Genomic DNA, 24,268 nt, shown 5'->3' with positions numbered 1-24,268 from the left:
GACAGGTATCCACCCCCTACCTCTGCAGGCACAGCCTTTTGCTTTGGGGAGCTGGCGGAAGCCATTGCAGAGTGAGAGTAGTAAGTCTGTTTGCTATCACAAAAACAATGTCTGCTGAAAATTGTAAAACAAATTAGCTTCTCCATTGTTAGGATAAGAAGCTAATTTAAAATCCAGACACTCTCTGAACTGTGTGTGAAGATGAGAGGGAAGAGAAGAGGATTAACCTTATGTAAATTCATCCCTCAAGAGTTCAGAACTGCCGAATTTTGTACTCAGCAGCATCCCGGTTTGGAGCCCTTTGGAAAAGCTTCTGCCTGACGGGTCCCTGTCTTGGCTGTCTCCGGATTAAACTGGTTCACTCACAACCACGCACAGAGAAAAATCAGAGGCTATCTTCAAGTGAGGTCGAAGCAAGGTTGTTGAAGCCCGTTCCAAAATGCTATACTTATGTACATGGCTAAATTCAGACATAAGAGTTTTATCAGCATGTAATTATAATATTCATGTGGGAAGCTCACTGAACCAGAGATTTGCTCCCCCACCCCACCTTAAAACGTAATAACACCAGAAGAGCCTGCTGGATAAGGCCAATGACCCATCTAGGCTGGATCTAGACACATCAAATAAGTGTTTCTGTTAAATGTGTTGTAAACTTTGTATGAGAAATCGGGTTAGCAAAAACGGAACTCCACAGTGCCATCTGGTGTCACAGTGTTAGAATGCATAAATAACACATATAAAAAGTGGTTTTTCTTTGCCAATGTAGCTGAGTCCCTAGTCCAACATCCTGTTCCCAATGTGGCCAACCAGATGCCACTGGGAAACCAGCAAGCGGGACACGAACACAACCACACTCTCTGTTAAGTTGTAGGCGAACATAGCAGATGACACAGCAATTTTTTAAACAGCTCTTCTTTATTCAGATGCCAGAACAGAACTAGGTTGAGGAGCTCAGTCAGCCTGCTTATATAGAGCTCCAGAACAATGCAACTGTTGCCATTTTCTAAAACTATCCAATCACTGAACGTCACTTTTCGATCCTTCATTTGCATAACTATCTACAGTATCCCCCTGCTGGCCCAGGGTGAGAACTTCAGTACATAACACTCTCCTCTCCTGAGGTTTCCAGCAACTGGCATTCAGAAGCCCTACTGCCTATGACTATGAGAACATAGCCACCTATCCTCTCCATCCATGGTCCTAGTCTTGTTTCTAAGGGCTCCTCCCCAAATTTTTTTGCTTACAAGTATGGATATAAGGGGACACGGGTGGCGCTGTGGGTTAAACCACAGAGCCTAGGACTTGCCGATCAGAAGGTCGGTGGTTCGAATCCCCATGATGGGGTGAGCTCCCATTGCTCTGTCCCTGCTCCTGCCAACCTAGCAGTTCGAAAGCACATCAAAGTGCAAGTAGATAAATAGGTACTGCTCCGGCGGGAAGGTAAATGGCGTTTCCGTGCGCTGCTCTGGTTCACCAGGCGGCTTAGTCATGCTGGCCACATGACCTGGAAGCTGTACGCTGGCTCTCTCAGTCAATAAAGCGAGATGAGAGCCGCAACCCCAGAATCAGCCACGACTGGACCTAATGGTCAGGGGTCCCCTTTATCTTTACCTTTATGGATATAAGAAGACTTCTTTTTCTGTTCTGTCCTGCATTTGTTGCACGCAGCACCGTATCCATTTCGCTGCAGTTTGCCTTCTGCCTAGATCCACATTATTTGTCTCGCTATCAGCTTAATTACGTATGTTGCATTGTCATTTCATTATCCCACCCCAAAGGACATGCTATACAAATGGGGGGGGGGTCGTAATAATTTATGTAACATTTGCAGACTGAAAGCAAAGCCAACAGCAGGCATAGGCAAACTCAGCCCCCAGATGTTTTCGGACTACAACTCCCATCATCCCTAGCTAACAGGACCAGTGGTCAGGGATGATGGGAATTGTAGTCCCAAAAAACATCAGGAGGGCCAAGTTCACCTATGCCTGACCAACAGTGAATACCCATTGATATTCCAATTACAGACACGGAACAAATAAGCAGACTCCCAGCAATTTCTGCTCCAATTTTCATCAGAATTCTCTGGCATCTGTACCTACTGAGAAGGATTAAAAACAAACAAGCCATGGGGAAGCATTCGCAAATGACACCCCCACCCACAGCCTGAAGTGGTACAGTCCTTTCTACTCTGTTGCATGTGTAGACTAACCCCTAATTTCTTTATGGTTCTGCACTACCCTAAGGGAGCGAGTGCCCTGGAAAGGAGCAGGCGACACCCATGTCTCCGTCCCGTCACTTGATGCCTATCTCATAACGTCGGAAGGATAATGGGAATGTAAACAAATACTTCACCTTGTCATAAATCGGCTCTAATTACAGCGCCATCACATTATATGTGCGGTGGAGATCTAAGAGCAATGATTATGTTGGATCTGACATTGGAAATCCTGATTGTTCTGCTTTATACTGTTCCAAGGGGAGTGCTGAAAAAGAAAGGCCATTATTACGAGGATATGCACATCAGCCTGTCAGCTGGCAAAACGGGCAGCACAACAATTTAATGACCCTCCTCCATATAAAGGTATAACTCCTTATAAATCTTGCTTAGGGATACCATTTTAATGAGGTCAATAAATCTGAGCTGTGCCATCCAGCATGCAAAGCGCCAAGCTAGGAGAAAGGGATAAATTCAGCCGCACTGCCAGCATTAGCCTTTTCGAATTCCATGGCCAATGTCCAACAACTGCTTGGCCAGATGGTAATCATTGCTAGAGCAGGAAACAGGTTTTTGGTTTTGCATATTCCACGTCGCTCTTAAAAGTTTGCCCTAGGACTAAGAATTATGGCATCTGAGAAGTAGAATGGCTGCACCTGCCAATAGAACATGGACATATGGGGCACTTCTGTTAAAGGCCAGAAAGTTTTTAAGTTCCCCTTTAACTAAGCACTGCTGGCAGCCAGCTCCATAACTCTGCTGACCTGCTCTGTTGCATACAGAAGGCATTGTGATAGTGACAGTGGCGTAGCGTGGGGGGTGCAGGGGGTGTGTGGCCGCACCGGGCGCAACATCTGGGGGTTAGGGTTAGGGGTAGGGTTAGGGGGCGCAAATCCACAGGTTAGGGGGCGCAAATTACTTGCCTTGCCCCGGGTGCTGACAACCCACGCTACGCCACTGGATAGTGGAGATGTGTGTCTATATTGTATGAGCATCTCCACCACACTGGTTTCTCAGTTGCAAATCGACTTGAAATTTTAGCTCTGTCGTGAATCTAATTTATGACGTTATCAGGATTACATAATAATTTTTGTTGTTGTTGTTGTTTAGTCGTTTAGTTGTGTCCAACTCTTCGTGACCCCATGGACCAGAGCACGCCAGGCACTCCTGTCTTCCACTGCCTCCTGCAGTTTGGTCAAACTCATGCTGGTAGCTTCGAGAACACTGTCCAACCATCTCGTCCTCTGTCGTCCCCTTCTCCTTGTGCCCTCAATCTTTCCCAACATCAGTGTCTTTTCCAGAGAGTCTTCTCTTCTCATGAGGTGGCCAAAGTATTGGAGCCTCAGCTTCAGGATCTGTCCCTCCAGTGAGCCCTCAGGGCTGATTTCCTTAAGAATGGATAGGTTTGATCTTATTGCAGTCCATGGGACTCTGAAGAGTCTCCTTCAGCACCATAATTTAAAAGCATCAATTCTTCAGTGATCAGCCTTCTTTATGGTCCAGCTCCATACATGGGAAAACCATAGCTTTAACTATACAGACCTTTGTCGGCAAGGTGATATCTCTGCTTTTTAACATGCTGTCTAGGTTTGTCATTGCTTTCCTCCCAAGAAGCAGGCGTTTAATAATAATAATAATAATAATAATAATAATAATTTATTACTTATACACTACCCATCCGACTGGCCCCAAGAAACACTCAGTCCAGGTCTAATCTCAACCTTGACACATCTCCATATGCACACTCTCCATTAAGTTGAAACCCTTTCATGCTCTAAGTCAGGGTTTCCCAAACTTGGGTCTCCTACTGTTTTTGGACTACAATCCTCATCATTTCTTACCACTGGTCCTGCTAGCTAGGGATGATGGGAGTTGTAGTCCAAAACAGACACCCAAGTTTCGGAAAACCTGTTCTAAATTATTTTTGGTATCAAAACTCCTTTCCCATAGATACCTTAGGCACTAGGTGAAAACATTTCTCTTTAACCAGGCCTTTGGCTGATATGATGTCCTTTTCAATGTGTTTCTGGAAGGGTGTTATTAGTTTTGCTCCTTGTTCTCGTTTTCATTGTATATTGTGTGTTCTCATTTTGCAATTTCATGTTGTGAACCGCCCTGCGATCTTAGGATGATGGGTGGTTAATAATAATAATAATAATAATAATAATAATAATAGCCATCCTGAATTATGTATCTCCCTTAATCTCCTGTGGGTGGCTACCACTGCCATTACTGCCTGGTCCATTTAGTGGTTTGATGATGTCACATTAAACGGATTAGAAATCAGACGTGATTAGGTTTAGTGCTAAACCCAAAGCGGAAGCAAAACTCAGCCTTGTTGCAGAAGGGAAGGTCTAAAAGTGGGTCAGGGCACGTTGCCCATACCTTTCACCCCTGGGTTGCAGGTAGGCAAACAGTAGGAGTCAGAGCCAATGGCAGACGAAGCCAACTAATTCTGCTTCTTCTGCCTACGGAGTTCTACAAGGGCAAATAATCAGGGAAGCATCGCTGTGCAGATCTCTGCAGGTTGCCTTTCATCTAGATCTACACTTTTTTGTGTGTGTACATACAGGGGCAAATTTATTCATTTATTAGTTATTTCATAAAAAATTTACATCGCTGGGTTGTAAACACCTCAAAGCGCTTTACAAATGATAAAATAGCAAAATGAAGATGAAACAGCAAAATCAAGAAAAACCCCCACAACCCCACTTTTAAACATACAAAAGTTAAAATACTAAAACAGATTGAAATTAACTCAACTTTCTAAGCCTCTAGGTAAAGGTAAAGGTAAAGGTAAAGGTAAAGGTAAAGGTAAAGGTAAAGGTAAAGGTAAACGTAAAGGTAAAGGTAAAGGGACTCCTGACCATTAGGTCTAGTTGTGACCGACTCTGGAGTTGCGGCACTCATCTCGCTTTATTGGCCGAGGGAGCCGGCATACAGCTTCGGGGTCATGTGGCCAGCATGACTAAGACGCTTCTGACGAACCAGAGCAGCGCATGGAAGCGCCGTTTACTTTCCCGCTAGAGCGGTACCTATTTATCTACTTGCACTTTGATGTGCTTTCGAACTGCTAGGTTGGCAGGAGCAGGGACCGAGCAATGGGAGCTCACCCCATCGCGGGGATTCGAACCGCCGACCTTCTGATCGGCAAGTCCTAGGCTCTGTGGTTTAACTCACAGCGCCACCCGTGTCCAAACCTCTAGGTAGACCTCTCTAAACAGGAATGTTTTTAGCAGGCGTCGAAAAGATTACAGTGAAGGCGCCAGCTTGATCTCAATAGGCAGGGAGTTCCAAAGGGACTGCCACACTAAATGACTGAGTTCTTACAGACACGAAAAGGGTGTCATGTGGTACCTGTGTCATGTGACAATTCCGCCAATCGAAGTGGTTGAATGGGCGCATGTAGGGTAAGGTCATTTAGGCTGGATCTACACTGACTTGTTTAACGTTATTGGAATGTTATTAGATATATCATTTTAAAGCGTCACAGGGCATACTTGCAAATTAAAGCGTTTCTTACCATTGTTTTTTCCCTGTCAAAACGCTGTCTCCCTACTGCTGCTTGGTGGCTGCTCTGCAGCGGCCTCTGGTGTCACATTTTAATAACACATTATGAATGTTAAAAGTAGGACATTGTGTGTCCATTTGTATTATCAAAACCACCCCTTAACCCTTCCTTAACGTTAAAAAACTAGGAGCGCAAATCCACTCTTAAAGGTAAAGGTAAAGGGACCCCTGATCATTAGGTCCAGTCGTGACTGACTCTGGGGTTGCGGCGCTCATTTCGCTTTATTGACTGAGAGAGCCAGCGTACAGCTTCCAGGTCATGTGACCAGCATGACTAAGCCGCTTCTGGAGAACCAGAGCAGTGCACGGAAACGCCGTTTACCTTTCCGCCAGAGTGGTACCTATTTATCTACCTATTTATCTATTTATCTACTTTGATGTGCTTTTGAACTGCTAGGTTGGCAGGAGCAGGGACCGAGCTCATCCCGTCGTGAGGATTCGAACCACTGACCTTCTGATCAGCAAGTCCTAGGCTCTGTGGTTTAACCCACAGCACCACCCGCATCCCTCTTAGAGGGCGCTAATACAGTCAAACCTCGAACGACTCCATTTTCAAACTTCCCGACTCCTGAACGCCGAAAACCTGGAAGTAAATACTCTGGTTTTAAAACGTTTTTGGGAACCCAAACGTCCGATGTGGCTTCCGCTTGAGTGCAAGAAGCTCTTGCAACCAAACGGAAGCCATGCCTTGGTTGTCAAACGTTTCGGAAGTTGAACGGTCTTCCGGAACAGATCACGTTTGACAACCGAGGTTTGACTGTATCTTCTTTCAAAGGGGTTGTGTTTTCTGTGAAGTTCACTTGTGCATTACAGAACTTGCACTCCATTGTCTTGAACCTGAACCGCCTTGTGTTTTCAGTGTCCCTGAATGCTAAGAGGTTATAAGACATTGGAGACCCTGCTGCAGAAATTGTAAGAAAGAGGTCTCTGATAGGCCTAGGCGATGTATCGATACACCATCCACGGCTGGTTTGAGGGCTAGATTGTGATGGCATGTTGACCTGGTGGTATATCATGTGTGGGACTTGCCTTCCTTCCCCAGCAAAGCAGTTGGTATGTCTCCTTCCTCCCTGGGGGTGGCTGGGGTGGGGGGCAGCTTCACCCCAGTACCTTGTGGGGCCGGTGCGCCTTCCTCTTCAACATTGTGATGTATCACCGTATCGTGATGTTCAGCTGGTGATACATTGCAGTGTTGAAGACCTCATATAGCACAGCCTAGTGTCTGACTCCCTGTGACCCTGGACCACCACATGACAGGGCCTGAGGTTCACCAACCCGACACTAGACAGCAACCACATGCCCCTTCTTTTGAACCAGGTCCTGAGCATGATAGAGTGCAGCAAGGATAATTAAGCAGCCATTGAAAAAGACTTTGTTTGCAGCACAAAATGGTGCATAATTACTTAAGCACCGTGGAGTTGTCTGCAGTCTGCATCTTATATCAAATGTCTGAGGACACGCCTACGCCTCTCGCTCGAGCTTAGTAAACATGCAATGATGGGAAAAGAAGTCAGATGGGGTAGGTGAGTCATTAGCATGCGTGGTTCTGGTAAAACACCTTTCTGCAAGAATCAGGTTCATTTAGCAAATTTCACCACAAATACTTCTCTTGCTCCTGTCCGATGTTTGCCTTGAGTGCCCTCAAACAGGTACCTTTAACCTTTCAGGACCCACTTTGAACCCAAACATTCATCCGGGAACCCATTTGTGGTGTAGTGGTTAAGAGTGGTGGACTCGTAATCTGGTGAACCGGGTTTGCGTCTCCGCTCCTCTACATGCAGCTGCTGGGTGACCTTGGGCTAGTCACACTTCCCTGAAGTCTCTCAGCCCCACTCACCTCACAGAGTGTTTGTTGTGGGGGAGGAAGGGAAAGGAGAATGTTAGCCGCTTTGAGACTCCTTCGGTTAGTGATAAAGCGGGATATCAAATCCAAACTCTTCTTCTTCTTTTATTATATTTTGCTTGGTGGTTGAGCTTCTGTTATGACCCACCTTGGATCAGGCTGAAACACACTAGCAGGTCCTGGCCCACCAGATGAAGACCAGTACCCTAGAGCAGTGTTTCCCAACCTTGTGCCTCCAGCTGTTTTTGAACTACAATTCCCATCATCCCTGACTAGCAAGACCAGTCACAAGGGATGATGGGAATTGTAGTCCAAAAACAGCTGGAGGCACAAGGTTGGGAAACACTGCCCTAGAGAGATGGAAGTATCTGAAGTTCAACAGTTCATGAGAGTGTTTCACTTCTTTTTTTTTTTAAAGACCATACTCCTATAGAATTTACTTCCATTTCTTGAATACGTGTAGAAGATAAAACTTTAAAAAAAAATCAATGTTATTAAAGGATTTCAACATATAATGCAATAAAAATCAAACAAAGCTAATATCTAAAGAGAACAAAATGATTAAAAAGGGAAAGAGGGGGGGGGAAGCAACACAACCACACAAACACAAATTTTATATGCTATCTTTATCTTCAATTCTCAAACAAAGATCCATATCTTCTCAGCTTCTACCTGGGCCAGTTCCCATCTTTCTTAGCCTCACACCCTGAGAAAAATCACTCTATTCTGTCTCTCACACAGATTTCTTCTATCAATCTTCTCTCTGCATGTATACTTATAAGCAATAGTGCCCCTGCCCACCACGGGAGTTGTGCCATTGTGGTGGGTCTATTCCGGCGAGATATCGCAAGATCTGCCAGGAAGCTGCTGCCACCGCCACGCGACCTCAGTAAATGAGGCTTTGGAGGGGGTGGCACCTTCCCATTTCGCCTTGGGCGGCAAGGTGGGGTGGGCCACCCCTAAATGATGCCTGCTTTATTTATTCTTATCCTGTGAATCTTAGCTAATATGCATATCCTTCACATTGTTTGTAAACCATCCCGGGAATATAATTGTAATGTAAAAATACTTACAAGGCTAAGGATCAAACCTAATAATACAGGGGTGCCCCGCAAGACGAATGCCTCGCAAGACGGAAAACCCGCTAGACGAAAGGGTTTTCCGTTTTGGAGGTGCTTCGCAAAACGAATTTCCTATGGGCTTGTTTCGCAAGACGAAAATGTCTTGCGAGTTCCTGCAGGTTTTTCCCCCTTCCCCCCTTTTTCTAAGCCGCTAAGCCGCTTATCAGCTGATCCGCTAAGCTGCTTAACAGCTGATCTGCTAAGCCGCTTAACAGCTGATCCGCTAAGCCACTTATCAGCTGATCCGCTAAGCCGCTAAGCCGCTTAACAGCTGATCCGCTAAGCCGCTTATCAGCTGATCCGCTAAGCCGCTTAACAGCTGATCCGCTAAGCTGCTTATCAGCTGATCCGCTAAGCCGCTAAGCCGCTTATCAGCTGATCCGCCAAGCCCCTAAGCCGCTAATAGCGCTAATCCGCTAAGCCGTTAATGGGCTTGCTTCGCAAGACGAAAAAACCGCAAGACGAAGAGACTCGCGGAACGGATTCTTTTCGTCTTGCGAGGCACCACTGTAATAATAATTTATTATTTATACCCTGCCCATCTGGCTGGGCTTCCCCAGCCACTCTGGGCAGCTTCCAACAAATTATTAAAATACAGTAATGCATCAAAAAGCTTCCCTAAAGAGGGCTGCTTTCAGATGTCTTCTAAAAGTCTGGTAGTAGTTGTTCTCTTTGACATCTGGTGGGAGGGCATTCCACAGGGCGGGTGTCACTACTGAGAAGGCCCTCTGCCTGGTTCCCTGTAACTTGGCTTCTCGCAGTGAGGGAACCGCCAGAAGGCCCTCGGCGCTGGACCTCAGTGTCTGGGCAGAATGATGAGGGTGGAGATGCTCCTTGATGTATACTGGGCCGAGGCCGTTTAGGGCTTTAAAGGTCAGCACCCTACACAAAACCAGAGCGGAGTCCCTAAGACGGCTGAATGGCGTTTTGTATGTCTCCTTCTGGCAATTCCTATAGCCAAGCTGGTTCCAAACCTATTGTTCTGCTGTCCTTTGGGCCACATCAGTAAGGCCAAAAGGTGGTCTTGTGATGTGGGGAGCCCAGGACTTCCATACATACTGCCCAAGGTTGTTCATCACTTTAGTGGTTTGACTTCACCCCTGGAGGCGCACTCCATTGCCGCTTGAGACAACCAGACGCTAACTCTTCAAATAACCAGGCATCGTCGTCGTCGTCCCCTCCCACTTTGGCTTCACCATGTCATCTATTTGTGGAAAGAGAAAAAGAGAGAGACGGGAACATTTATTTGTCCCACTACATCAGAAGTTATTTGGATTCTCTCCCCTGCCCTCCCAGGAGCTCTATACGAAACAGTGTGGGAAGATTTATCTTCTGAAAATGAGCTGTCGTGCCTTAGTGCACAAACCTTATCACAGATCTAACGGCGGAATAAAACTATTGGGAATGCTGTTGCTTTTCCAAGGCAGCTGAAAAGAAAATTAGCAGGTAAAGGTGCTGTGATTATTTGCCACTCCAGTTTGATCATTTGGAGCATTCGAAAACCTAATTTTTAATTAAGGATTTACTTATTCCTGAGCACACTAAGGACCAAAGAATAACTAGCCGGTGACAAAAGAGGGAAATTTCTTCACGCCCTGAATCATTCACGCTCCTCTGGAGTTCTTCTGACCAAAATTTACTTCCTCCACAAACTCTTACAAAAAAGAATCGAAAATCCAATGCACCTTACATTAGCACCTCCATAAAACTGATCGAGATGTCAGAATTATTTACTGGAAAAAAGTGAGGCAAGTATTAAAAAGAGCTTTAACTACAAGGTCAAGCCCAACATCTTTGATTTAATGCTGAAGGGGACATCTCTATTTTCATAGGGTAAGTGTTGGAGGGTATGAACTATACCTTTAAAGCACATTTGAAGCGCGTTCCAACCCTCAAAAGCATTCTGCGCACTGTAGTTGCAATTCGCACAGGAGTTGCAGAATGCAGCAACCCTAAACATGCTACAGGGCCCAGAAAACTCCGAGGGAGAAAATGTGTTTCAAATGTGCTGTAAAGGTATAACTATTTGCCATGCAGCCTTAACACAGCTGTTCCTCTGGAAGTTCACGCTCTGTGGGGGATTCATATTATTAGTTAGAGTTAAACACGACCTTGAGCTTTTCTCTCCATCGTTCCTTTCAATATTTGCACATCTAAAACAGCATATTAATTACTATGTAGAATACAAACAGGATTAGGGTATTCACCCCCCCCCCTAAACTTCAACAGGCCTTAAGAAGCTTTGCAGTAAATGCTACGCTTCGTACATTTCTAGGCTTTTAGTATATTCTTGCGCAATATTTGTGGAAGGAAATGGCATTACTCTCTTTTCACATACAGTGGTACCTCAGGTTAAGAACTTAATTTGTTCTGGGGGTCTGTTCTTAATCTGAAACTGTTCTTAACCTGAGGTACCACTTTAGCTAATGGGGCCTCCCACTGCCGCTGTGCAATTTCTGTTCTCATCCTGAAGCAAAGTTCTTAACCCGAGGTACTATTTCTGGGTTAGCGGAGTCTGTAACCTGACGCGTCTGTAACCCGAGGTACCACTGTATATCTAATTGCCCATTTCCCCTCACCCTGGGAAGCAGAAGAAGTGTATTAGCACATGCATGACATTCCAAAAGGTGGGCAGCCTCCAAGCAGGGCTGCAAAAGAAATTTGGAAAGCCACTACCATGTCAGCGTAGGCAATTTTATTTATTTATTACAGTGGTACCTTGGGTTTAGTACTTAGTTCCTTCCGGAGGTCCGTACTTAACCTGAAACTGTTCTTAACCTGAAGCACCACTTTAGCTAATGGAACCTGGTGCTGCCGCCGCGCCGCCAGAGCACAATTTCTGTTCTCATCCTGAAGCAAAGTTCTTAACCTGAAGCACTATTTCTGGGTTAATGGAGTCTGTAACCTGAAGCGTATGTAACCTGAAGCCTATGTAACCTGAGGTATCACTGTACATTGATATCCCACCTTCCTCCAAGAATGTGGCTCTGCCCCTCTCCACATTATCCTTACAACAACTCTGTGAGGTAGGCCAAGGGACAGTAACTGGGCCCAAGAAAAGCCAGTGAGCTTCATGACTGCATCGGGACTAGAACTGGCATTCCACGTCTTAGTTTGGTGTGCTAACCACTATGCCACACTGTCTAGTGGGACTGAGAGTCGTGCTCTGTGCTAAGCAGCTTCCTATGTTCTGAAATACATTGCTTTCATTAACAACAACAACAACAACAACAACAACAACAACAACATTTTTATTATTGTTATGCTGCCCATCTGACTGGGTTGCCCCAGCCTCTCTGGAAGGCTTCCAGCACAATATATAAAAAAGCAACTTCTCTCTACAGCCAGGTGATGGCAGCATTTTGGAATAGTATTTCAACAAGCTTACCGTAATTCTGTGCAGCCAAGCCTTTGATATTCCCAGCTAATTCTTTCTTGCCAAGGTTGAAAATTCTCCACAGGTATTGGGATAGTTAGGAAAACCATGGCTGCTTCCTGTTCACTTCCTGTCGGTAAAATATTCTCAAGATCTCTATTTGTAATTGTAATATAATGGGGAATCTTAAGCTATCTATGTTGCCCCCTTCTCCTGCCACGCACAGAAAGAGAGAGATTTTAAAGTCATGACATTAAATCTTGTTGAGAATAAATCAAAATAAAGATTTATGTCATGACTTTCTTTCCACGGGGTAAACCGAAGTGGCTAAGAGCGTATCGCCATTCCTTCTATTTCCAATGTTCTGCCTCTGAGTGACGTTGCTGCTGCAGTCAAAATGGTTGCACCCACATTTTAATCTTTCAGGAAAGCAGGCAGCAGAGGGTGGTCTATAACAACAACAACAACAACAACAATTTATTAGGGCAAATGGGGTACTCCCCTACACCCGCCTGCCTTCTTACTTATAACAAGGGTGGGCTTTGGTCTTTCAAATTTTGGCAGCGCCCTATGCGAGGCCAAAATTCAGCAGCCACCTGCCTCTTTCCCCCCATTTTGCTCAATCCACTATGTCATAGTTGCAGCGCCCATAGTTACAGCACAGCTCCCAGTGTGGTGGAGCCAGTCACGCGACCCTAAATCCACCCCAGTCCTGTGGGGTTTCCACTGGCTGTCACCTTCTTCCTCCTTAGTCCCAGTCTTCCTCTTGTAGAACCCAGCCGGGAAGAAGACGAGTACAGTGGTACCTCAGGTTACATACGCTTCAGGTTACAGACTCCGCTAACCCAGAAATAGTACCTCAGGTTAAGAACTTCGCTTCAGGATGAGAACAGATATCGTGTTCTGGTGGCGCGGCGGCAGCGGGAGGCCCCATTAGCTAAAGTGGTGCTTCAGGTTAAGAACAGTTTCAGGTTAAGAATGGACCTCCAGAACAAATTAAGTACTTAACCCGAGGTACCACTGTACATAGTTAAAACATGGAGCCCTTAGCTCTGGCTTCACCTAATGTTGGCCCCTCTGTTTTATGCCTCGCCTCCTTTTGCTTTGGGCAGATTTTCTGCTTTCTGTTCTTATCGTCCCTTATCCCTAAACTGGACTTCGAATGGGCAGCCTTTTACATATAGAGGGCTGTCTTCTGGCATCACTTCAAATAGAGGACTGCATACCATCCAACAATTTCAAGCCCCAAACCAGGATGCACATTTTCCAGAACGTGCTCCCGCGATCCACACCTTGTTCTCACCTCCCAAAAGGGCTCTTTTTTTGGGTGGGAATGCTGCCTGAGAGTGCAGCGTTGAGATTGCGGCTCCCAAAATGGCTGCCGTCAAAATGGCTGCCTCTTAAATAAGAGACACGGGGGAATGATTAATGGACTTCAATGTCTGTACACTAATGCGCAAAGCATGGGTAATAAACAAGATGAGCTTGAGCTCTTGGTACAGCAAACTAAATATGACATAATAGGCATGACTGAAACATGGTGGGATAAGTCCCACGACTGGAATGTAATAATGGAGGGTTACAACCTATTTCAGAGAAACAGACCAGACAAGAAAGGAGGAGGAGTGGCGTTATATGTCAGGGATGTGTATACCTGTGAAGAGATCCAAGATTTAGAACCTCAAAGCCAAAGTGAGAGCATTTGGGTCAAAATTAAGGGAGAGATGAATAACAGGGACCTCATTGTGGGAGTTTACTATAGATCCCCAAGCCAAACGGAGGACATAGATGATGCCTTCCTGGAACAGATGGCCAAGCATGCAAAAGGAAGGGAGATAGTAGTAATGGGGGACTTCAATTACCCAGATATTTGCTGGATGTCAAACTCAGCCAAGAGCATAAGGTCAAACAGATTCCTCACTGGCCTTGCAGACAACTTTGTTGTCCAGAAAGTGGGAGAAGCAACAAGAGGAACAGCCATTTTAGATCTGGTCCTAACCAATGTTGATGACCTGGTTAGTGGGGTAGAAGTGGAAGGATCATTAGGCGCGAGTGATCATGCTCTTCTGAAGTTTACTATACAGCGGAAAGGAGCAGCCAAGCATACTAGGACTCAATTTCTTGACTTTAAGAAAGCCGACTTCATAAAACTTAGGGAAGTGCTGGGTGAGATCCCATGGACAGTAATATTAAAAGGAAAGGGAGTTCATGATGGCTGGGAGTTTGTTAAGAGGGAGATAGTAAAAGCACAACTTCAGGCAATACCAATGAGACGGAAACATGGAAGGTGCCTAAAGAAGCCAGGGTGGCTATCTAAAGAAAGAGAGGTTAAAAGCAACAAAAAAGGCTTTTATGGGTATGTTCGTAGCAAAAGGAAGAACAAAGAAACAGTGGGGTCACTCAGAGGAGAAGATGGTGAAATGCAAACAGGGGACACAGAAAGGGCTGAACTCCTCAATGCCTTCTTTGCCTCAGTCTTTTCCGATAAAGAAAACAATGCCCGACCTGAAGAACTTGGAGCAAATGATTCAGCAGAGGAAACACGGCCCAGAATAACTAAGGAGATAGTACAAGAATACTTGGCTAGTTTAGATGTATTCAAGTCTCCAGGGCCAGATGAACTGCATCCAAGAGTATTAAAAGAACTGGCAGATGTGATCTCAGAACCACTGGCAGTCATCTTTGAGAATTCCTGGAGAACAGGCGAAGTCCCGGCAGACTGGAGGAGGGCAAATGTTGTCCCTATTTTCAAAAAGGGGAAAAGAGAGGAGCCAAATAATTACCGCCCAGTCAGTCTGACATCAATACCAGGGAAGATTCTGGAGCAGATCATTAAACAAACAGTCTGTGAGCACCTAGAAACGAATGCTGTGATCACCAATAGTCAGCATGGATTTCTGAAAAATAAGTCATGTCAGACTAACCTGATCTCGTTTTTTGACAGAATTACAAGCCTGGTAGATGAAGGGAACGCAGTGGATGTAGCCTACCTTGATTTCAGCAAGGCATTTGACAAGGTGCCCCATGATATTCTTGTAAAGAAGCTGGTAAAATGCGGTCTTGACTATGCTACCACTCAGTGGATTTGTAACTGGCTGACTGACCGAACACAAAGGGTGCTCATCAATGGTTCCTCTTCATCCTAGAGAAGAGTGACTAGTGGGGTGCCACAGGGTTCTGTCTTGGGCCCGGTCTTATTCAACATCTTTATCAACGACTTGGATGATGGACTCAAGGGCATTCTGATCAAATTTGCAGATGACACCAAACTGGGAGGGGTGGCTAACACCCCAGAGGACAGGATCACACTTCAAAACGACCTTGACAGATTAGAGAACTGGGCCAAAACAAACAAGATGAATTTTAATAGGGAGAAATGTAAAGTATTGCACTTGGGCAAAAAAAATGAGAGGCACAAATACAAGATGGGTGACACCTGGTTTGAGAGCAGTACATGTGAAAAGGATCTAGGAGTCTTGGTTGACCACAAACTTGACATGAGCCAACAGTGTGACGCGGCAGCTAAAAAAGCCAATGCAATTCTGGGCTGCATCAATAGGAGTATTACATCTAGATCAAGGGAAGTAATAGTGCCACTGTATTCTGCTCTGGTCAGACCTCACCTGGAGTACTGTGTCCAGTTCTGGGCACCACAGTTCAAGAAGGACACTGACAAACTGGAACGTGTCCAGAGGAGAGCAACCAAAATGGTCAAAGGCCTAGAAACGATGCCTTATGAGGAACGGCTAAGGGAGCTGGGCATGTTTAGCCTGGAGAAGAGGAGGTTAAGGGGTGATATGATAGCCATGTTCAAATATATAAAAGGATGTCGCATAGAGGAGGGAGAAAGGTTGTTTTCTGCTGCTCCAGAGAAGCGGACACGGAGCAATGGATCCAAACTACAAGAAAGAAGATTCCACCTAAACATTAGGAAGAACTTCCTGACAGTAAGAGCTGTTCGACAGTGGAATTTGCTGCCAAGGAGTGTGGTGGAGTCTCCTTCTTTAGAGGTCTTTAAGCAGAGGCTTGACAACCATATGTCAGGAGTGCTCTGATGGTGTTTCCTGCTTGGCAGGGGGTTGGACTCGATGGCCCTTGTGGTCTCTTCCAACTCTATGATTCTATGATTCTATGATTCTATGATTCTATGTCATGTGAAAATACGTGATGTCCCGCTTTTTTCCTGGGCACCTGGCAGGTATGGGACTGTTCTCTGTAAAGGGGGATACATGGCCACCCTAAAGTTGTTCACAATAAGGTCAGTAAGTTGACATATGCCTGGGGCTACTAAAATAGAAGGCTGTCCATTTAAGCTTTCTGCCCTGTCCAGTAAGCTAAGCTGTTCGCCTCACAGGAGATTAAAGAGAGTTCTCCAATTCCCTCCCACCATGTTCCAGACATGAAACTGAGGCAGCAAGCGCACCTAGTGCTGAGGATTTTGAGCTAGACGGTGGTGTTTCCTGATTCTTGACAATGCTAAACCCTATGAGAAGAAGGTAACTTGTAAAGGGGAAGCTCTGGAGTGTGGAGAACATATTTCAGCCTTGAGTGGTGGGCTCTGAAAATACATCCAGGCCATTGTTGGCTTCATAAAAAGACCACTGTTGACTCAGCACAGAGGTACATCTGTGGAGGAAATGAATTCTCAGGCAGTGGATTCTATATGACTAAAAGGGCTTAATATTCTCAATTCCTCTAAGAGGTAGTCATCTCTGCCATACAAGTAAACATCCATTCTGCTTACTATTAACTTATAAGGATTGCTTTTTTACTCTGTGAACTGCCCTGAGATCTTGTGATAAAGGGTGGTATATAAATAAAATAAGTAAACCAATTGTGTGTGTGTGTGTGTGTGTGAGAGAGAGAGAGAGAAATATTATTATTATTATTTTCAACCAGAAAGATTTCGTAGCTCAAACTATGTGGAAAAATAAGATGTGTCTGAGGGTTGACCAAAAAAACTACAAAAAACCGACACCACTTCCAAGTGTCAGGAGTGCACGCAGGAGCCAGGCCCTGTGACCAATAGGACTTTGCAGGACTGGGGCCTTCCTAAGTTTGTTCTGAAGAGACAAGGTGCAGCCTCACAGGTGAGGCCGATTGGTAACTCACAGCACCTGGTGGCAAAAGCCAGGAAGGGATATAAGGTCAGCATTTCCCTTCAGCTCTTTGCCACAGCAACACGCTTCCTGCATTTGGTTTCTTGCTTCCTGATCCTTGAACCTCGGCTTCTTGACTCCCAGCTTGTTGATCCTCGGACCCTTGACTCCTTGCTTCCGGACCCTTGGCTTTTTGACTCCTGGCTCTCTGACCCTTGGACTCCTGGCTTCCTGGCTTCTGGACCCCCGTTCCTGCTCCCACCCTGCCATCTTGCCCCAGGTCCTGATGTCCCCTGCCAGGACTTTGATCACCTGTGCACTGGACCATGACACCATGAAGTCTTAAAATGGATCATGACTTTATTAGAAATAAAAGCAGGTGGCACTGTGGTCTAAATGAGGCTCCTGGGCTCGCAGATCATAAGGTCAGTGGTTTGAATCTGTGTGATGGGGTGAGCTCCCGTTGTTCTGCCCCAGCTTCTGCCAACCTAGCAGTTCGAAAGCATACCAGTGCAAGTAGATAAATAGGTACCGCTGTGGTGGGAAGGCAAACAGTGTTTCTGTGTGCTCTGGCTTCCATCATGGTGTCTTCTTGTGCCAGAAGCGGTTCAGTCATGCTGGCCACATGACCCGGAAAGCTGTCTGTGGACAAATGCTGGCTCCTTCGGCCTGAGAGAGGAGATGGGCACTGCACCCCATAGTCAAATTCGACTGGACTTAGCTGTCCAGTGGTGCTTTACCTTTACTTTAAACATTTCTGAGAGTCTATGCAGCAGGATAGGGAACATTAGACCAAACCAGAGCAGAAATTAATTCACTCCCCCTTAACGGAAAAAAAACTTCCTTAAAAGTTTCTTAAAAGTAAGGAGTTGTTGGTGTGGTCAAGGTTTATAGACTTAACAACATGCTCTAGATTTGGTTCTTAGAAATGTAAACCCCTGACAAGTCAGGCTATTTCCTCACAACATTTATTTTACTGCTCTCGGAGTTGAAAGTGCTACTTCAGCTGCAGCTGACTTTCTGCTGTTCTCTTTTTGAAAAGGACAGTTTCATTCGCCCTGATAGTTTCAAAAAAAACAAGCAACTTCTGTTCTCTTGCCTCCCCTCTTAACTACTGATGCTTTGCCCATAATAATGCATGCTTTCCTGAGGAACAGTCTGCTGTCAGTGCTGTTTAGCGCTAGCCTGAGGACTGGAGAACGCTTCTGGTACCACAAAGGCATCTCTCCACTGACCAACATCTCTGCCCCAGAGACTCAGGGGAACCGAGGCTGGCAAATTGGAATGACACGAGTGAAGCGTGAGGTATTGACAGCCTGACAGCTCATTTCTCTCATCCTGCCAAAGCTCCTCATTCCCAGCTTAAAGAGGGGGCCCTGAAACCATTAACCAACTGCTCTTCCTTTCAGCCCTAGTGATTCCAGAGCTGTACATCCTTTCTAATTGGTGGACGCGAAAGCTTCACTAAAATGTAAGCCCAAGGAAGGAAATAAAAAGGAATTGCTGTTCAGGAACAGCATTTCCTTTTTCTGACTCCCCCCTCCCCACAAAGCTGAATTCCTTGCGGATGTTTTTATCTTTCCAGAAGTCTGTGTGTGTTGGGTGTGTGTGTGTCAATATTGTCCCTAGAATCATAGAGTTGGAAGAGACCACAAGGGCCATCGAGTCCAACCCCCTGCCAAGCAGGAAACACCACCAGAGCACTCCTATAGAATCATAGAATCTACCTCTTCCTTCAAGAAGCTCAGGGTCCCTGTAATATTGACCCTCTAAATGGGGTCAACAGGATGTGGAGAAGTGAGTGGAAAATAGTAACTCTGTAAATCAGACTTGTTAAAACAAAAACTTATATAGTACTGTAGTATACCCAGAACCCTGTGGGTTAAACCACACAGCCTAGGACTTGCCGATCAAAAGGTCGGCGGTTCGAATCCCTGTGACAGGGTGAGCTCCCGTTGCTCTGTCCCTGCTCCTACCAACCTAGCAGTTCGAAAGCACGTCAAAGTGCAAGTAGATAAATAGGGACCGCTCTGGTGGGAAGGTAAACGGCGTTTCCGTGTGCTGCTCTGGTTCACCAGAAGCGGCTTAGTCATGCTGGCCACATGACCCGGAAGCTGTCTGTGGACCAACGTCAGCTCCCTCGGCCTATAGAGCGAGATGAGCGCGCAACCCCAGAGTCGGTCACGACTGGACCTAATGGTCAGGGTTATCTTTATACCCAGAACCATCAATAATTGGTTCTGTTTCTATATTCTCTACTTAAAACGCCAAATTCGTTCTTTGTGTACTGTATTAAAACCCCCCTGAAAAGGGAAAACAGTCCAGGGTGGCTCTCATTTTATTCTCACATTTTATTTTCACAACAACCCTGTGAGGCAGGTTAGGTTAAGAGAGAAGAAGAGTTCACAGGACACAGACACCCCCAAATACATTGAAAGCTCACACTAGCTCACCCCACCCTCTTTCTTTGTCAGTAAACCAACAACAACCTTTTGGTAGCGTTGTGAGGCAGCACTATGTATGGTTCTCAGTCAGAGGTGTAGTCATCTGGGGTCTTGGGTGTCATAGACGTGTTACATTTTTGGGAGCAGGGTTCTACAAGGGTCCCTATGTCAGTGTCTGATGAACCCAGCTCCCCAAAAGTGACGATTTGCATTTACTTATGCTCTGCTGTTGCAGTGTTCTGGTGTTTTGCAATTTTGGGCTACCTGAAGACTCTGCTCTCGTCTTCCCTTCGCCTTCTGTTCTCTGGATAAGTGCCAGAAACAGGCATTGTTTGAAGGCAAGTTGCTGTGGCTGTGGAAAGCATGGTGGAATTAATGCTACCAATTATAGTATTTCTACTCTCAGTAGCCAGTGAGAGGTTTGTATAAAGGGGCAGGGGGTTAGACATGAATCCATCACATTCTAGCTTGTCCATTCTTCTCAGTAGCACAGCAAAAAAACAAGACAGGACAGGACAAGACCAGGACAAGACCAGGACCGGAAAACCACCAGCACCTTCTGCCTTGAACAGTGCAATTTCCGTGTGCGATTCAATCACACACTGGCAATTTCACATTGCAAAATGACAATTGGTTCGTGCTCTTGATCGACGAGCCTGCTTCTCCCCCAAGCAGGTCATTCTTGTAGTGAGGCAGATGACTGCAAAATGTGCTGGAATGTGTAGGATAACAACGGCTTGGCACGATGTTGTACAAGCTCCTCGAAAACAAATGGTAACGAATGCTAAATAAATAGATGTCACCTAAACTCCCTTCAGACTTCTGACACTCTTTAGTGGTTCAGATTGATGGATTTGCTGTTTTTAATTGTCGAAAATGCAATCTAGAATCTGGTATGCAAAAAAGGAATCAGAAAAAGATGCTATTTGCCAGAGTCCGGTGGCATCTGCAGCAGTGGAATTGGCCACCCCCTATATTAAAAAAGCAGTTCTATTATAAATGCTAACTAAAAACAAAATACTTTGCCCCGATTTCACTTATCATTCATTGCCAGCTGGCTTGGTGTAATCGACAGGTGAGGTTTCATAAATTATCCATTCCGCACTGTTTTTAAATTGACATGTCTGCTAATATGCTGTATTGAAGGAGTCAGCAAATAATGCGAGCTAGAATAATCCTATTCATGCCATTTTTCTCCCCAAGCAAACCGGTCTCTTTAAATTGTTTTGTTTCGGGTGTGTAGGGGAGGAAGTCATAGCAAATGACAGAAATTTGGACATTCTCCCAGGGAGACCTTGTTGGTAGAATTTAGATGTTAGGTGAAAATGTTTTCATTTGCACAGGCATTTTAAAATTGACCTGCTGGGACAAACTGCCATTTTGCCATTTGCTTGTTCCAATGCTTAATTGCAGTGCTTTTCAAATGGTTTGGAGAGAGCCCCACCTGTAAATTGACTCCATCTTTTGGATTCCATTTTCCCTCTCTGCAATGGGGCCCACAAGTACATTGCATCAGCACCCAACACTGAAAGACTTTATTTTTAATTTGGCATATGTATGGCGATATCCAACATTAGCCATACTCCAAGTAGACCCTTTGAAATCAACAGACTTAAGTAACAAGGGCATTTATTTTCTACCTGAAAGGAGGCTTTTCACGGAGTGGGACTAGTTCTTTGGAACGCTGTTCCTAGCAAAAGCAAACAAGCACCTACAATTTTTTATATTTATATCACCCGCTGATGAAACATGGTGGATTCTCCTTCCTTGGAGGTTTTTCAGTAGAGGTTGGATGGCCATCTGTCATGGATACTTTAGTTGAGATTCCCTCATGGTCCCTTCCAACACTACAATTGTATGATTCTATATTCGCCCTGTTGTCTTTGTCCATGGAGTTTTCTTGGCAGGGATACTGGAGTGGCTTGCCGGTTCCTCCTCCAGGTGGATCACGTTTGGTCAAAACTCTCCACTATGGCCTGTTCATCTTGGGTGCCCTGCTTGGCATAGTTCATAGTTTCTCTGAGTTATTCAAGCCCCTTCGCCACGGCAAGGCAGAGACTCTTGAGAGTCCCATGGACTGCAAGAAGATCAAACCTATCCATTCTTAAGAAAATCAGCACTGAGTGCTCACTGGAAGGACAGATCCTGAAGCTGAGGCTCCAATACTTTGGCCACCTCATGAGAAGAGAAGACTCCCTGGAAAAAAACCCTGATGTTGGGAAAGATGGAGGGCACAAGGAGAAGGGGATGACAGAGGACGAGACGGTTGGATAGTGTTCTCGAAGCTACCAGCATGAGTTTGACCAAAGTGTGGAAGGCAGTAGAAGACAGGAGTACCTGGCATGCTCTGGTCCATGGGGTCACGAAGAGTTGGACATGACTAAAAGACTAAAAGACTAAACGACTAAACAACAACAACAAAATACTCGGCCTCCTTCAGGAGCCTTTTCCCAGCATGATTTTATGTATCTCAAAAGAAGGCTTTCCTACTTCTTTCTCACCTTTGTACGTCTATCTCCATCCCTATCCCTGAGCGTCTTAAAAACCCACCCATCCCCATTCAAGGGGTTTTCAGGAGGCTCAGGGAGCTGCAGGGGTGAAGCTATGATTGCAAAGCTCCCTTTAAGATACATATCACCATGCTGGAAAATCAGCTCTTTTCTAATCTTGGAAACAGATGCCTGAACCATTTTTATTGATGGTAATTGAGGGAGGGGGAAGAGAGAGGCAAATTGTATCCCTTATGTCATTATGCAAATATTAAAGAAAGAAGTGCTAAATTTACGATCAAATAAAACTGGGATTTTATTGCATGCTTTTCCAGCTCATTACCTTTGGTTTTGTAGAATTACATCTATGTTCTGTAATAAGATGGGAATTCCAAAATAAATGATTGTCCAACATACATGTATTATAGGCCCAGGAAGCAGAGAGGAGAAGGGTGCAGTTGTTATGGAGTAACATCAAGGGAGGAGTGTTTGCAGCTGCCTCCTCCTTCCGCCTTTGGAATCCTTATAACAAGCTGCTACCTGAATAGTGATGCAGTACGACAGACTAAATTCAAGCCACACAAAAGCCATTGGTTTCTGAACTTACACCTCTCCATCCAGGTAAGCACTGCCACAGTTAAGCGCTCAAGAACGGGGTTGAACAAGGCTGGTGTGGGGTTTGGCCAGAGAGGAGGTTGTGGCCTAGGGAGAGGACTAAGGGCCACACAGAGAGGCCCAGATGGGCACATTCACCCCCAGGTGGTCCTTATCCCTGATGTAGGTGGTCCTTTTAAGCAACTCTCAGACCCCATTTTCCAGGGACAGTCCCGGAATTATGAAAGGCACCCTGGCTTCTTTTTTGATCCTGGAATGTCCCTATTCTCCCCATCAGTGCCACAGCTGCCAAGCTCAGGGAGAGGGATGAGCTGGTGCTTGTGCCAAGTGATGACAATGGCGGCGGAGGAAGCTGCGAAGAACCATCTTCTCTTGGACAGCTGATTGTCAGGTGTGCGTGCAGGAGCCAGGCCCTGTGACCAGTAGGACTTTGCAAGACTTGGGCCTTCCTAAGTTTGTTCTGGAGAGGCAAGGCACGGCCGCACAGGTGAGGCCGATTGGTAACTCACAGCACCTGGTGGCAAGAGCTGGGAAGGGTTATAAGGTTAGCATTTCCCTTCAGCTCTTTGCCATAGCAACACGCTTCCTGCCTTGCTGAGTTTGGCTTCTTGCTTCCTGATCCTTGAACCTCTGCTTCTTGACTCCTTCCTTCCTGACCCTCGGACTCTTGGCTTCTTGACTCCTGGCTTCTGGACCCCTGTTCCTGCTCCCACCCTACCATCTTGCCTCCGGTCCTCACGTCCCTTGCTGGGACTTTGATTGCTCGTGAACCGGACCATGACAGCTCATAGCAGCTGCTGGATAGCAGAAGAGGAGGAAGAGAGGCTGCCCATTGCCAAGGCCCAGCCCCACAGGATGCTCCAGCTCTGAGGGGCAGGCAGAAGGCAGGACCGCCCTGGGCGGGAAGAAACTGGGAGCGGAGCGCAAGGAGTCTTGATTTTTTTTTTTTAATTAAAAATGTTGTGAGCATCCATGTCTAATCTAGCCCCTTTCTAAAATTAATTTTTTAAATTTTTGTATCTACCAAGGAATGAAATAAAACAGAAGAGGAATCAATGGGTTTTCTCAAGACGGTGGAGGGCTTGTGTTGGTGCTGACCTTTGAAGCCCTAAATTGCCTCAGCCCAGTATACCTGAAGAAGCGTCTCCACCCCAATTATTCAACCCGCACACTGAGGTCCAGCTCACAGGGCCTTCTGGCTGTTCCCTCACTGCGAGAAGCAAAGTTACAGGGAACCAGGCAAAGGGCCTTCTTGGTAGTGGCGCCTGCCATGTGGAACGCCCTCCCATCAGATGTCAAGGAAATAAACAACTATCTGATGTTTAGAAGACACCTGAAGGCAGCCCTGTTTAGGGAAGTTTTTAATGGTGATGTTTTAATGTATTTTTAATCTTTTGTTGGAAGCTGCCCAGAGTTGTTGTTGTTATTAGCTGTGTCCCATTGTTATGGTGGTGGTGGCCATTGCCTTTCTCCTGATAGAAAATGCTCTACAG

The 24,268-nt window shown here is 45.7% G+C and overlaps 1 long non-coding RNA gene across 1 annotated transcript in view; it reads right to left on the bottom strand.

Moving 5' to 3' along the window:
* Positions 1 to 899: 899 nt before the first annotated feature.
* Positions 900 to 24,268, bottom strand: part of LOC307224466 — a 114,246-nt gene continuing 90,877 nt past the window's right edge. The window contains exon 2 of the long non-coding RNA XR_013842553.1: positions 900 to 1,114. This is a non-coding gene — a long non-coding RNA (uncharacterized lncRNA). The remainder of the gene's footprint in view (positions 1,115 to 24,268) is intronic.

The sequence above is a fragment of the Podarcis cretensis genome (genome assembly GCF_951804945.1).
Source record: "Podarcis cretensis genome assembly, chromosome: 9".
NCBI lineage: Eukaryota > Metazoa > Chordata > Lepidosauria > Squamata > Lacertidae > Podarcis > Podarcis cretensis.
This window is presented reverse-complemented; position numbering and strand designations above follow the sequence as displayed.